Source organism: Dama dama, chromosome 12 (genome assembly GCF_033118175.1).
Source record: "Dama dama isolate Ldn47 chromosome 12, ASM3311817v1, whole genome shotgun sequence".
Lineage (NCBI taxonomy): Eukaryota > Metazoa > Chordata > Mammalia > Artiodactyla > Cervidae > Dama > Dama dama.
Window position 1 is genome coordinate 57764842 of NC_083692.1, and position 16655 is coordinate 57781496.

Here is a 16655-nt window from a genome sequence, read left to right on the forward strand (position 1 = left end):
CTTGTTGAGAATTTAGAGCAACTAGAACTCTTAGATACCACTGGTGGAAATGTTAAATGGTACAGTTACCTTGGAACACAATTTGACAATTTTCATAAAATTAAATTCATTTACCATGTAACTCAGATATCTCATTCTTAGGCATTTGCCCTAAGAAATGAAAAGATATTCCATCAAAGACTTACATGTGAATCTTCATAGTAACTTCATTCATAATAGTTCCACATTGGAAACAATCCAAATATCTATTAATAACAGATGAATGAATAAACATATTGTAGCAACTGAAAACTATCCAAAAATAAAAAGGAACTACTGACATATGCAACAAAACCGATGAATCTGAAAAATATTTTGCTAAGTGAAAGAAGTCAGATATAAAAGCAAGGCACAGAAAACTACATGCCATATGATTCTATTTATATAAAATTATATAAAAGGCAAAACTAAAGGTGAGAAGTTGCCAGGGATGGGGAGGTAAGGGGAAAAGGCAGAGAGGAAGTGGTGGTGGGGGGAGAAGTTAAAAGGGAGCTGTAAAAAAACTTTTTTGGTATGACAAAAATTATCTTTATCTTGATTGTGACACTGATTACATACATCTGTCAAAAGTCACAAAATTTTCTATTTAAAATTTGTGGACTTTATTGTATATAATCTAAATAATAAATAAAGTTGATTTAAAAAATTTTAATGAATCTACACGTTCACTAAAGTGCCTTCGGGGTTAAATAATACATCATCTCAAACCCTTTGCTGCATGATGCAGGGTATAAACAAAAGTGAAACACTACATCAGGTAAACTGGCTAAACAATGGCTTCAAAAAGTTTAAAACAGACCTTAGAATTAAAATGTAGGAAGTCACAGTGATTTGAAAAGAGATCTATAATTTTAAAGAATACTAAGTAAAAATAAATGTTGGTCTTTTATGTTTACAAAGTTTATCATCCAGTAAGAATTCTGGAAAAGCAAAAGAAAATTTCTTGGTAAACAAAAATTGCAATAGCCAAATTTTTAATAGGTATTATTTCACTTGTCACATGGTACAATTGTTCATTTGTTTGTCTTTCTCCTCTCATCATTCAGGCTCTAACTTCTACAAGCAGGGGTCCCCAACCTCTGGAATCTAATGCCTGATGATCTGAGGTGGAGCTTATGTAATAACAATGGAAACAAAGTGCACAAAAAAATGTAATGCACTTGAGTTATCCCCAAACCACCTTCCCGAGGCCTGGGGAAGAACTGTCTTCCATGAAACTGGCCCCTGGTGCCAAAAAGGTTGGGGACTGCTATATAGAGGACAGGTCCATGCACTGTTCATCATCGAATTTCCAGCAAACTGCTTGGCACATAAATGATTGTTGAATAAAAGATGAATTGCAGAGGTTCTTGTGCTAAATTATGTTTCTTCTGGAGTCCACATGTACGTAAAACTCCCTACAGATGTGCGTATAGTAGATATGCTTCCTTGAAACATTAGCACTATTCATTCAAGCTTCAGAGCCTTCTTTATTTCAATTTAAAGGTTATAAAGTTCTAAAGAGAAATCAGGCAACTGTATTTAATGTCTCACCTTTAAATACATAATGAGCAATCATTTAAAAAAATCTCTAATTTCCCTTTTATTAACCAATCCTACAACTTCATAGAGTTTTTTCAAGATAATAGCTGTTCTGAACAAAGGATTGATAGTGTGAAATTTCATGCATATCTTGTTTTATTAAGACAAAATCTGATGATCTGCAATTTTGTGCCAGGTTTAATGCATTATCACGGGAAATAGAATATGTTTGAAAAGATTTTCCTGCCTAGCTCAGAGTGACCCAAAAATTCGCTATGGTAAAATTACTGTAAGCTAATTCAGGACCACAAATTGATTTACTATCTGCCAGAAACTAAACTTACATAAGGCAGCTAAAAAAACAACAACAAATCAAAATGTTGTATCATATGTTGCAAACACTCCAGAAATGTTTTACCAACAGAGTGGCTATGACTGAGGTGGCAAAAAAAAGTTCAGGTCTCAGAGACAGAAGACCTGGTTTTGTCATGAGCTGAATTAGGTAAAGGCATCAAGTCATACAAGTCATTCAACCTCCTTATCTATAACATGGAGACTAGTACTTTGAGGATCAAAGAAAGTAAACGAGCAAAAGTTCCACTTAAAATACAAAATGTGCTACAGATACACGTTACTATGATGCTAGAAAATCTAGCTGAAGGGAAGAAATGCTTACCTTCCTTTTATTTATTTATTTGGGCTTCTCTGATAGCTCAGTTGGTAAAGAATCCACCTGCAATACAGGAGACCCTGGTTTGATTCCTGGATCGGGAAGATCCGTTGGAGAAGCGATAGGTTACCCAGTATTCCTGGACTTCCCTTGTGGCTCAGCTGGTAAGGAATCCACCCACAATTTGGTTCAATCCCTGGGTTGGGAAGATTCCCTGGAGAAGGGAAAGGCTACCCACTCCAATACTCTGGCCTGGAGAATTCCATGGACTATACAGGGCCCCAAAGAGTTGGATACGACTGAGCGACTTTCACTTTCACGGCATCAGTAAAAGCAAATAATTTAGTAAATTACAAATCATCAGTTCAACAGCCTTTCCACTGATTTGAAAGTGATTGTGGGCTCAGTTAATCAATATCTGAAGATAAAAAGATTTTATTTTAAACAGACTTATTTGGAATTTATTTTAAATTCCACAGGACATTTGACATTTCCTAAAAACGTCTCCCTGATCTGATTTCCTTTCATTTAAGAGCACATTTAAAAATCTTGGGTTTATTTGAACTAAAACTTCCTTAATCATGTTGATTTTTCTGAACTGTCTTCTATAATTACAAGTAACATGAGTTTCTGAACAAAGACTTCAGAAACGGCACCAGTGCAGCTGACCTTTGTTTCAGTGTGACAATAAACCATGCAAACAATTAATTTTACCACTATATTTGATAGATTAAGCATAAAATTCTATTTTCTTTAGAATAAAATACTTAAAGCATGTCTGTTGTAATAAAATATATGCAACCACACAAAATTCCACTCTTTTTTGGCTCACATTTGTCACTGACTATAGTACTAAGGTTTTTCACAACACCACGTTACCTCACTCCAAGATCAGAGAGATAAACCCATTCATATTTCTCAGTCATGGGCTTGGAAGTATAAAAGTACTATCCACTAACTAGTCTCAAAGGAATAAATCAATTTAGTTTTTTATAATTATTTTTGAAAACCATAAGAAAAGTTCTTACTACACTTTTGAAATAGTTTCATAAAACAAAAATTGTTTTGCAAGTCAGCTATTTCTGAAATTTCCAACACACTTCTTTTTGCTTACATATTCAGAGTTCAACTCAGGTATCAAACAAAGACCACAGTGCTTTAAATTATAATTTCTTATTAGTAATGAAAGATCTATAGCCAATGGTATATCCTTTAGAAAAGTTTTTTTTTTTTTAAAGTTCTTATTTTGTTAAAGAAATTACCCTTTAATTTATTTATTTTTAAGGTTAAGTTTTTACCTTCAGAATATTTTACAAATTGCTATGGAATTACGAAAAATAAAAGAGGTTAGAATTCAGTTGAGTCATACTCTGTACTATAGCCCTGGCCTCCAGATCACAGTGCTCTGTTATAAGATCTCAGAGAATGCCCTACTTCTTAGTAATACTTATCAAAATTGAATAGTTATATACTCCACTATTTAAACCCGCCTTTCCAGCTAAAAGGTAAAAGCTTCTGAAGAGCCAGTACCATCGTTTGTCAGGTTCACACATCCCCAAGGCTTTCCATATAGTGGACACACAATTTGCCAAATGAATGGAAAATAAGATGTGTAAAACAATAATAGCCTTCAGAAGCACATCTAAAATAAATAAAATGGTATGTATAATGACCTATATACTTGGAAACTTCATCCATCTATGTCACTGAATCAGAGAATTGGCAATAAATGAGGTGTTTAGTGAATTAATACTCAATTAGAATACATAAATGTGATTACAAAGCTACAGAGGAATGGACACAGTAAATTAAGAAAGGCCCATCTGAAGAAGTAGATTTTATACAAGATTTTTATATTTTCTCATTGTTTTACAGCATCATAATTATACATGACCATATACTGGAAGCTAGATCTGAACAATAGTTAATCTATTAAATCTAAAAATTTGATAGGCACTAGTAAATCGAAAGATACAGTCGCTGCCTTCACGAGACTTCTAACACAGTTGAGAAGTCAGTATATACATATGAAAGGTTGTATAGTGATTGTACACAACAGCACATGCTAGGTTCCCACGAAGTGATACAGGCAATAAACAGCTGAGTGGAAGGAGTGGAGGAAGCAGGACCCAGACTAAGTGTGTATGTGCTGGACGGGGCAAAGAGGAGAACAATCTGGATAGACTTAAGGAGCTTTGCGATGACACTAGAAAACAAGTATCTACAACAGAAAGACAGCAAACTCACTCACTAACAGGGGCAGTTAACAAAGGAGTGAAGCCTGCAGGGTGAAAAACACCAACAGCCATTTGGCCTCAATGTTGGAGGCAAGAGGATCTCTGCTGGGGACAGTGGGGACTGTGGAGCACACACCAGTATAAAAAGGGAAGCTGTTATGTTGCTCCAACAGATCGCTGACACCCCTCCCAATTTTCTAACAAAAGGTGTAAAATTCAATTTTTTTTTTAATTTAAAATTTCTCAGTTTTTAAATGCTAAAAAATAAATGTTTTCAACACCCTGTTAAAACCAAAACATGTTTGCAGCCAATCCTGCTGGTGCACCACAGGCTTACCACACCGCTTTGCCATGTAGAATTCCACGATGAGAGATCTGGACTTCATCCTGCAGTCACTGACTTAAGAGATTTCACATTTATTTCATAATTTGCTTAGGTTTATACCTCTGCATACTCCAGTATTTGTCATGTAATACACTCAGCACTGCGAAATTATTTCACATTGGTCTTGTGTAAGTATTTCTTTGTTACAGGCCAATTTCTTTTATTTAACTAACTGAAGAGTGACTTATAAGCTTCAGCTGAAATAACATTCAAAATGACAGTGAAAAAACAGTGTTGATGGAGCAGGACCTAAGAGAATGCTGACATTATATGTGTATACCACAACCCACTAGAAACACACATATAATTACTGGAGCTCCACTTCTCAAAAGACATGTGCCTTAATCTGCTACAAAGGAAAAGTGCATACCCTTTCCAGCATTTTCCCATAATTAGCAACTTTCTAAAGACTTACTATGCAGTATACTTTCATTACCAAGCAGCACTCAAATAAATGTAACAATGTTTTAATTCTACCAATCACTATAAGCTTTTAACTATCCAAAAACAATACTTAAGCATTAAAGGCCTATGCTTTAGCATTTCAATAAGCTTAGAGAAAGAAAAGATAATTAGTATCAGAGACTTGTTGATTCGTTTTGATGACAGTATTACAGAAAGTTAGAATTATAATTCAGAGGTAATTCCCAAGTGAGAAAATTCTTAGTGCATAATTATGATATAAAATACAGAACTATGAAAATTGCTTAATCACATGCCTTGAAATAATATTCACAATGAAAGTCATCAAAGTATAAAAGAAACATTAAACAAGCAATGTTTCTACTACTCAATTTGCTCTGGTCCCTGGGAACCCCTAACCTGAGTCATCCACTCCATGAATGAAAGTTTTCAGGCCTGTAGGGTACCATGATGTGTAGACTGGTCAACTCAAATCTATCATCATTACTGAAAAAAAGCTAAAGCACATGTGTCACCTTGGCTCTGCTGTATCCTTTGAATAAGAAATGATCATGGGTTGAATTAAAGAACATGTCACTAGAAACAAAATGATTCTACCATAACTCTATTAGTGGGAAACTCAGAGGCTCCCCATTTCCGGCAGAAGAACCTGTTGAAGACCCTCATAGCCTTCAGCATTCTGAAGACCCTACCCACATTTTATCAGACATATTAAAATATATTCACTTACAATACTGAATATCTATAGTATAAGAAACTGAACTGAAAATAAGAATTATCTTAATAAGCTTTTCATTCTTTTTTTAAATTTTACTTCTTCCTGATTTTTTAAAATTTATTTTTTAATTGAAGGATAATTGTTTTACAGACTTTTGTTGTTTTCTGTCAAACCTTAACATGAATCAGCCATAGGTATACATATATCCCCTCCTTTTTGAACCTCTATCCCATCTTCCTCCCCATCCCACCCCTCTTAGGTTGATACAGAGCACCCGGACTTTCCTGAGCCACACAGCAAATTCCCATTGGTTATCTGTTTTACACATGGTAATGTAAGTTTCCATGTTACTCTCTTTATACATCTCACCCTCTCCTCCCTTCTCCCCATGTCCATAAGTCTATTCTCTATGTCTGTTTGTCTATTGCTGCCCTGTAGATAAATTCTTCAGTACCATTTTTCTAGATTCCGTATACATGTGTTAGAATACGGTATTTCTCTCTTTCTGACTCACTTCACCCTGTATAATAGGCTCTAGGTTCATCCACCTCATTAGAACTGACTCAAATGTGTTCCTTTTTATGGCTAAGTAATATTCCATGGTGTATACATACCATAACACCTTCCTTATCCATTCATATGTGGATGAACATCTAGGTTGCTTCCATGTTCTAGCTATTGTAAATAGTGCTGCAATGAACAATGGGATACTTGTGTCTTTTTCAATTTTGGTTTCCTCAGGGTATATGCTTAGGAGTAGGATTGCTGGGTCATATGGTGGTTTTATTCTTAGTGTTTTAAGGAATCTCCATACCATCCTCCACAGCGACTGTATCAATTTACATTCCCACCAACAGAGAGAGTGTTCCCTTTTTCCCATACCCCTTCCAGCATTTACTGTTTGCAGACTTTCTGATGATGGCCATTCTGACTGGTGTGAGTGGTATTTCATTGTAGTTTTGACTTGCATTTCTAGAATAATGAGTGATGCTGAGTATGTTTTCATGTGTTTGTTAGCCATCTGTGTGTCTTCTATGGAGAAATGTCTGTTTAGGTCTTTTTTCCACTTTTTGATTGGGCTGTTTGTTTTTCTGGTATTGAGTTGTAAGAGCTGCTTGTATATTTTGGAAATTAATCCTTTGTTTCATTTGCTATTATTTTCTCCCATTCTGAGGCTTGGCTTTTCATTCTTGAGCCCACTCCAATCAGGTTTTTGTCCCTATTCCTCCACTATCATAACTCTTGTCAAGTTCACCAGTGACCCTGAGGTTGCTAAATCCAATAAGCAACTCTCAGTCTTCAAGCTACTTGACATGATATCACTGATTCACTCTCTCCTCCCTGAGATTCCTTCTTTATTGACTTCAGGCATATTCTTTTAATTTCCCTTTTGTCCCTCTGACTGCTCCTTCTTAGTAATCTTTACTTGTTCTTTCCCAGGTGGCACTATTGGTCAAGAACCCACCTGCCAATGCAGGAGATGTAAGAGAGGCAGGTTCGATCCCTAGGTTGGGAAGATCTCCTGGAGCAGAGCATGGTAACCCACTCCAGTATTCTTGCCTGGTGAATCCTATGGACAGGGAAGCCTAGCAGGCTGCAGTTCATGGGGTCACCAAGAGTCAGGCATGACTGAAGCAACTTAGCAGCTTATCAACTCATCCTCTAAAGCCTGAAGTGCCTCAGGCTCAGCCCAAGTCCTTCATCACAGGAAAAGTAACTCATAGTTCCTTCCTCCCATAGTATGGGTCAACAGAATTAATATCTACTAATATTAACACTATTACTTAGAGAATGGAAACAATTAGGTCCACAATGTCAGAAATATGTGCATATTTCCTTTGGCTTAAGATAAATTTTATGAAATTTCTTCTCTTTTCCACAAACTATAAATACTGATATGACCTAAGCTTTGGTTCATGGACTGTTTTCCCTGTCTACGTACACTACCTATATGATTTCATCCAAAGTCTGCTGGCGACTTCCAAATTTCTATCTCTAGCTTGGACCTCTTCCTTAAACTCCAGATTCCTGAATCCAACAAGCTGCTCAACTTCTCTGCTTGGAAGCTGAACATAACATGTTCACAATGGCTCTTGGTTATCTTTCCAAAACCAGTTCCTCCATCAGAGCCCCATCTCAGTTCATGACAACTCCGTAACTATGCAAAAAGCTTTGGTGTTATCCTTCCTCTGATCTCTCTTTGATATTCCTCAAAGAGTTGGCCAGGAAATCTTATTGGTTCTACCTGTAAAATGAATCTTAGTCAATTCTCACTAGCTCCTCTACTGGTAGTGGTGTCTCTCAACTGGATTATTGTGAACAGCTGCTAACTTGTCTCTGCTTCCAGCCTTAATCACCCCACTCTATTTTTCTATCTCAACACAGTGGTTGGTGATTCTATTAAAATCCAAGTCAAGGCACGTTGCTCCTCTGCTTCAAACTCTCTAGTGACTTCTCATTTCACTCAGAGTAAAAGTTGACGTTCTTATAATGGTCCACCAGGCAGGCCTACATGATGAGCCCCCCAAACATCCATAATTTGATGTTTCTCACTGGTCCTGGAACAGACCAAGCACACTTCTGCCCAAGGCCTTCCCTGGTCCCTCTGCTGCAACACTCTTCCCCCAGGTATCTCTGCATGGCCAACTTCTGCCCTCAAATCACCTTCTCAGTGAGCCCTACCATGACCACATTATTTGAAATCACCAAAGGCCCTGCTTTCCTTCTTCAGCAAGCCTAATGTTCCTTACTTACCTCACTCTACTTAATCTTTCTCCAAACACACTTGCTACTCTCTAAAGTACTATATAGCTTTGTTTGTTCAGCATTTATCTCCTAATAGGATATAAGCTCTACAAAGGCCAGACTTTTTTTCTTTATTTTGTTCACTGTCTGTAGCTCTGGGGTCTAGAACAATGCCAGGCACACAGAAGGCATGCATTATGTTGAATGAATGAATGAATCTAACTAAACATTTAATAATTTCAATTTCATTATTTTCTTCTAAAATTTGAGACTTTCACCAAATCCTGAACATTTTTGTTGCTGCTAAAAAAAATTCCTTTGTATTTGAAGACTACAAAGATCCCAGCTTGACCTCCTGACCCAAAACAAATGCAGCAGCCCCAGGGAAGCCAGAGCCATCCTGTCTTTGGCCAACATTAGTTCTCCTCCAGGAGTCCACTTAGTCCTTACTGGGAAACATCTAATACATCTCCAAACACATATATTTTGCTCTCTCACCTAGATAAGAAACAACTCTGCAGGATTTGCACTAAGTAGTCAGCACAGTACTCAGTACTTCACACAGAAGTTGTTTTTTGATGGACTTGGCGAACATTTTTAAAGTACTAGGTTTATTAAGTTTAAGATATTATACAACATGTAACAGGGCACAGGGTTATCTGAGGTATATGCTCCCCTTTTAATGAACGATACTCCATGATTATTCTGGAGCACCCTGTGCCTATTTTGACTGGGTTTGTAACTAAGCTAGTTAGATGTAAATGTCTTTCTAATGTGCTTAAATGTGTTTTGCTTAAATATCTCTTTGAAACTTTCAGACTATTAATTTTTTTTTGAATGAATGGTTTAAAAATCTTAAGCTTTGGGCCTAACAAAAAATCGTAACATGGTCTAACATTATATAAACTGTGATAATGGTAGGGGTTGGGGCTGGAGGAATAATAATTGCCTCATCCCAGTAATAGTGGCTTTCTTAAAAAGGACTCACATGAAATCTACAGGGTACAAGACAAAAAGACATGGACCACTGGTACTTTAAGTCTTAAAGTACTTTGTATAACATTATTCATTACAAAGAGAATTTTTAAACTCTGAATTTACTTTTTGGCAGCTGGAAAGAAATCATTAGCAAGCAGGCAGAAGTTGGGGGAATGAGACTGCTGGATAGGAGTTAGGAAAAATAACTTGATCAATTAGAGATCAGTGGGACATGCCAGCTGCTCTTAGTGCAACAGTATAGATTGCCCAACATCTGTGACTGAGAAATACTACGATTTGTTGCCTATTTAATGTAATCAAAATACAAAATCTGTGAACAATTGCTTGTAAACAGAAACTTAGGGACTTCCAAGAACTAGAAATCTTCCTATACATCACTTCTTTTTGTCTTAAATAAGTGCTAACTTCATTTACTATATGTCATACACTGCCACTTGCTTTACATCTGTTATTTCACTTAATCAAAACAAGCCTATGAGATAGCTGCTACTATTATCTTCATTTCATAGATGAGGAAAAAGAGATTCAGAGAGTTAAACAACTTCCCTAAGGATTACACACTGGAGAACAGTAAAGCCTAGATTTGGACCCCAGGGAACTAATCTCAAAAATCTTGTTCTCAACGTTTATATTTTACTGCCTCTTTTCCATTTTGTCTTCAGAACTTATTACACTTTTCTGTAGCAATTTCAGTGAGTAGCTTGTCAGGCCCTATGTTGAACATTCTTTTCCCAGGTATCTTTTATTTTCTAAAATCATATATGCTAAGTTTTTGCTTTTATAAGCAATATCTGATCTGAGCAGGCTATATTATTTACTCCCATTTATAAAACTTCAGGTTTTTTTTTTTTTTTTTAACCTTTCCCCCATCTTGCTAATGAGTCTAAGTTGAAATTCTGAGTCTTTTCTTAAAACATGAAAATGTCTTTTTTATTTTGAGGGACACAAGAAAAAAAAAAGTCTCCCTTCACAAGCACTTTATCTATTAGATTTCTCATAACTCTATGTTTTACAATAAGTGCTTCCTGGGGACAGCCATAGACTTCAGCATCAGAAATTCACTGTTGTTTTCAGTAGACAGAAATCAGAAACTGGCTATTTCCAAGGATATTTAAGAAATGATAACTTGATGAGGGGGGATAGAGGAGAAAAGTGTATAGAAGAGGGGGCATAATGGCAGGAAGAAGCAAAAATGTATGTGTATTTACATATACTCTTATTCTTAAGAATAAACTTCTGAAAATATTTAGAAAGCAGTCCTTTGAAATTAGGGTCCATCCTAGACCATTTGGGCTTCCCAGGTGGCGCTAGCGGTGAGGGACCTGCCTGTCAACACAGGTTAGACATAAGAGACGTGGGTTTGATCTCTGGGTCGGCAAGATCTGCTGCAGGAGGGCACGGTAACCCACTCCAGTATTCCTGCCTGGAGAATCCCATGGACAGAGAGGAGCCTGGCAGGCTACAGTCCATGGGGTTGAACAGAGTCAGAGATGACTGAAGTGACTTAGCATGCACGCTAGACTATTCATGGATGAATAAAATGAGCCAGGTAGAGGATCTCAAGATATCACCTACTTGGCACTTACAACCCAAAGTCTCACTGGAGAGCCCTGATAGAGAGGGCAAAAGGAAAAGGGGATTAAAGAAAAATTCCAAGGGTTGTGTGTAGGGGCAGAGACACAGCAGGCTTGAGGAAGTGCAATTCTGCTTCACTGGCCACAGCCCCCTTTCCTCTGGGGAGGTCTGCCTCTATCCGAACAGAGCCATAGGATACCTTTGTGTGGCTCAGGAAAGGGCACCCCAGCCTCCAGGCCAGTGGACTCACTGCTTGGACCACAGAGTCAGGGGCTGAGTTCCAGCCTTCAGATGGCAGTAGTCTAAATGAAACTGTAAGTCAGAAGCAGCTTCTACTCTTGGCGCGATCATGAGCCGTGAGACTCTGAGTCACTCAGTCTTTTGGATCTTTAGTTCCCCTCACCTCTAAAACATGAAGGGGCTAGCTGTCACCTAAGGTCCCTTCCTTCTTGCCAACTCTCAAGTGAAATGCAACAACCAGTTGTATATTCCAAAATGTGTCCCCGAAACACTAGGGTTCTGTGGGCCTAGACAGAATCTAGAGACTTGAGCCTTTAGTGTTTCTGGGATATTGTATTTTTTTCTCTCATGTTTCTGATGCATTTTTTTCTTACTCTTACCCCCCGCCCCTTTTTTAATTTTTAAGGTTATTCTTTCAATTCCAAAGTGCTCTTTCTTGAGCCATCAAAAGGTCATGCCCCACAGATCAGCCCCAGACCACCCAATGTCTACCAACAGAATGGATAAATAAACTCAGTATATTTATTCACAGAAATAAAAGAAAAAAAAAGTACTGCTGCCTAAATCAATTTGGACATGACACTATGTTGAGTTAAAGACACGAAAAAGAACTTACATTTGATTGCATTTAAATGCAGCCCAAGAACAGGTTAAAATAGCATCACCAACTCAACAGACATGAGTTTAAGCAAACACCAGGAGATAGTGGAGGACAGGGAAGCCTGGCATGCTGCAGTTGCGGGGTCACAAAGAGTCAGACATAGCGACTGAACGACAACATGACAATAAAAGTCAGAATAGTGGTCATCCTTGGGGCAAGGTTTAAGACTGCATGGAGAAGCATGGGGGCAGGCGAAGGGCACCTGGAAAAGTTCTGTTTCTTGGCTTGGATGCTGGTTGCCCAAACATGATCAGTTTGTGCTGTATACTTCTGATCTGTGCATTTTTCTGGCTGTATGTAATTACTGAGTAACAAGTTCAAAGAAATAAAGCCACAGGGACACCCACTCTTTTCAAACAAAAGCCATGGACTAAAACTGGGCAGCATAAGTGCTGCTAACAGAGAGGGAGAAAGTTAATTACATTTCATCTAATGTGAATCAGACAAAGAACTACCTGAGAAGTTAAATGAGAAGCTTCATTAATTTTTCTAAAATCTTCATGCAGAATTTGCTTGATTTTTATGATTTCCTCCCCCACACGAAACTGCAGCTGTAAGGGAGTATAAAATATTGCTTTTCCATATATCTTCATATGCCAGTAAAACATGACTGCTCAAACTTCTATAACATCTGTGAACAAAGGCAATGTTAGTAGAAAACATCTGAAAACATCAAAAGATAATCTAACTGGAATACTGAGGCTCGAAGTAGATACTTTTGGTCAAGACTTATCATTATCACACTAATGAAATGACCTGGTTAATGACTACATCTCTACCTAGATTCTTGCTGTATAGATAAACTCTGCTGGGTAAGGTCACATAGGTGGGGAAAGGCATTTCAGAAAATGCTGTGATACAGACAACACCAAGGACGCTCTGGAAAACAATGCCATCTCCTTTGTGCAGTGTTTCGCACCTCTGTGAACGTTTTGGCACAACATTTTCCTCCTTACGTGATACAACCAGCTGTCAGATCACTGATTTCTTTCCCTTCCCCAATGTTCTGTGATCCCTCTTTGATCAGTACTGTATACTGCATGACTGGCCCATCTGATACATATGAAAAGTGATAGGACACAAAGTTCCATCAGAAGAAATTACACCACTAAATTATACAAGATAATTGGAACCACAGACTGCTTGTTTTCACTCAAAACTTAATGATAAATTCAGCCCTTATAGCTGGAGAATCCCTCTGGACCCAGAGCATAGGGGGTGGGCATTAGCAGATCTCTCAAATGCTAGAGAACTAATTAAATATTTCTCAAATCATCAGAGTTTAGATGAAAAATGCTTCCAGCCTTTGAAATGTGAAGTGGTGGGAGAGGGGTATAGGGGAAGAAAGGACAGTGATAAGCATCCAATCTCTGAATGCAATATTTATAACACCAAACTAGTGATTCAACACAAACTCAGGCAAGGTTTCCAGGACAGAAGCACTATTTCATGTTGTATATAGACCTTATAGTGCACCTTAGTTCTAATTCTTTTTCTCTCAGCTGAGAAGACCTTATTCTTTAATTTCCACTTTTAAATATAAAGCTTTCCCCACTTCAGTCTTTACCTCAATACTCATCCTTCTAAGTTTAGATTTTCCTTGCAATTCAATGTCCAGTTTTCTACTTCTTCCTTCCTCTCAAATTATCCCTTTAACTTGTTTCTACTTATTTTTATAGGCCCCCAAAGCCTCTTCCTCAGGATAATGTGCAATTCAACAGGCCCTCTCAACTACTCCCTATACCAAAGTTTAACTACAGAGGCCAACAATACCTTTTTTCCTATTTGGGTTTCAGGAAAGATACATTTTAACTAAAATTTTACCACTCATAAATTCCTTCACTAAATCTTTCCTTTTCCTCCTCCTACACTAGATTATTTCACACACAAATACAATGTAATCAAACAACTCAAAATGTATAATTCTATAATCAGACAAAGACTTCCTAAAAATATATCATTGCTAATGTATGACACACACCCTTTATAACTCTGTTACTGGGAATACAAGATAAAAAAACACTGGAGTTTTCCTGTAAGTTGTGTTTCTTGTTTCTTGTTGAGAAAGAAGGGTAGAGGTATGTCATACAAATTGCTATATCAGAAACCACAAACTGTGTTACAACAAGATTCTATTGAAGATTGTAAACACACTTAAAACTTTTTTTTCCTTAAAAGAAGTTGTAACTGCATAAACAAAACCCAAAGCTTCTATACTCTGCCCAAAGGATACATAATACTTAAACTGGAGGTTTGTACCTCTTAATAATATATTTTTAATATATTATTTTAAAATAATAATTAATACTTCCAGTTTCCCCGTAGTCTTCATCTACCAAACCATGGCATTTATGGGGTTGGTATTAATGAGTAGTAGGAAAAATTCATCTTTCCATAAGTGCAGAAAACTTTCTATCCTTTAGAAGACTTGAGACAATATTAAAATGACTGGAGAAGGCTGGTGAAATTTAGTTCTGAACTCTGAAAACCACCTAAGGGATAATTTGCAAATGCCATCTGGGATCCAGGCAGCCTCTTCAACAAAAGGGGAAACTGGTTGAGATCATACAAATCTAAAATTCACATACATTTTTACATCTGGACTGAATCTTTCCTTGGTATAGGCTTTCATGTATTAAAATAATTGTTTGCAGGTTTTAGCTTTTTTTTTTTTTTTTAACCCACAGCCTCAGAAATCAAAATGTGCAACATCCAACTTGAAAACTACAAAGAATTCCTTTATCAAAAAAGTTAGTTGTGAGACAGGATTCATTTACACTAAACTCTGAACTTGATAGCCTAGTCAAAAACAATTTTGTTTGAAACTTTCATTTCAAGCATCTGCCACAAAAGGCTACAGAGTCTATTATGTCATAAGTTTTGAAAGCCAAAAACTTTATAAGTGTAGTTAAAAGTGGAAACAACGTTCAGAATCTCAAAAAGCTCTACACTTCCCCACCTCCCCTTCCAATTTAGCTAGTCCATTTGAATGAGTTTTTAAAGAACTTGTAGCTAAAACTTAGTACCTAGCACATGGACATTTCCCTTTCAGAAGCAACAGTTTTTATCCTGGCCCATTAGGTTTTCCCGTAGAGCCAGGAGCATCTTAATTCTCAAGTTCAAATTATGTATTTGAGGCTAGTAGCTTACCCACCCCCATTGCCCCCCAAAAAGGAGGGGGGTAGAAGCAGAGAAAGATTTCCTGTCCCTTAGAGTGTTTGGGGCCCTGCAAGAACTGCTGATTACTGTGGTCCATCAGTGTCAGATCTCAGGCACTCTTACAAGCAATTCAAAGTGGGGGCTTGGCCGGGTGGGGAGAATTAGTTCATATTACAGACAGTCTGCTTTCTGGAAAAGATATCCCGCAGATAACTGGATAGCAGATATTCCCTGGGGGACCCTTCTCATCTAATAATCCCAGAAGTCCATTTTAATATGAAATATAAATCCAATATATTTACAAACATACTGAAAGAGCATTCATTCAAATGTCAGCTGTCTCATATTGTGGAGTATTTTCATTTTTAACATAATACTTCTATTTCTCAAAACCACACCCAAGGAAAAATGATTAAGTGCTAGAAGTTTTTTTTTTTTTTTACTACAAAGGACAACAGCACAAGCATCTGTTTTCCTGCCTCTCTCTTCTGTTCTTCTCCCCTCCCCCACCTTCTACCCGGCAGGCGGTCTGTAGGTTTTGGTGCCTGTTAAAATTACTTTCTACAATAGTTTCATAATGCTGTAGATTCCGAAAAATTTCTGATCCTCTAACAGTGCTGAGCCTAAACTTATGCTCTGCTCTAAGAAGAGAAATCCAAAAGTCAAAAGCCTTTTTAATGACAGATGTATCACGGAAAATTTTCCCCACAAAGTTTTGATGCTGTGAAATATCAACTCCCTGAAATCACAGAAAGGAAATGACTTACATTCTTGGAAAATGAAGCCACTAGCAGCTTTCTCCAATAGAATTCTCTAATCCCTAAACTACACCCTGTGGCAACGAGGGAGTATTTCGTGCAAGGGCTAAATTTATATAGATGCTTATAAAAACCAATAAACAAACATTGCCAGGTCCCAGAGAGAAAAAGACGGAATCTACATGAGAAATCCAGCAAGAGATACTTTTTCTGAACACTCAAAAAGGTTAGGGAGCACAAACTTGAAGTTAGAAGCAACCTGAGAACCCTTGCTTAAGTTTTTCTTCCCTACTGTGGGCAATGCACAACTCCTGAGGGAAATACTGGCAAAACAGATTTTTGCTAGAATTCCAAACGAAAAGGATGTCAAGGAGCTAATATTTCTTTGGACACTAACTAAACAACTGCACGGCCTGAAAATTCGCCAACTTTCACCTCAACTTTAAAATGTGCTTATTTTGACAGCTTTCCATTTCTTCCTGCCTTCAAGAAAACGCCCACACCATTAGATTATGCTGTCCCGGG

The 16655-nt window shown here is 37.4% G+C and overlaps 1 protein-coding gene across 7 annotated transcripts in view; it reads right to left on the reverse strand.

Annotated features, from left to right (window-relative positions):
* The window catches only part of FRMD6 (FERM domain containing 6), a 259825-nt gene that overhangs the window by 67016 nt on the left and 176154 nt on the right, over positions 1 to 16655 (reverse strand). The window contains exons 1-2 of one of the 7 annotated variants that reach the window (XM_061157376.1): positions 2237 to 3421; positions 186 to 245 (exon numbers count right to left, since the gene is read on the reverse strand). The exons of 5 other annotated variants lie outside the window; for them this stretch is intronic. The gene's annotated coding sequence lies outside the window, so the exon portion shown is untranslated. Of the gene's footprint in view, positions 1 to 185; positions 246 to 2236; positions 3422 to 16655 lie in introns of those variants that run through there. One more of the 7 variants, XM_061157374.1, reaches the window with a different exon arrangement.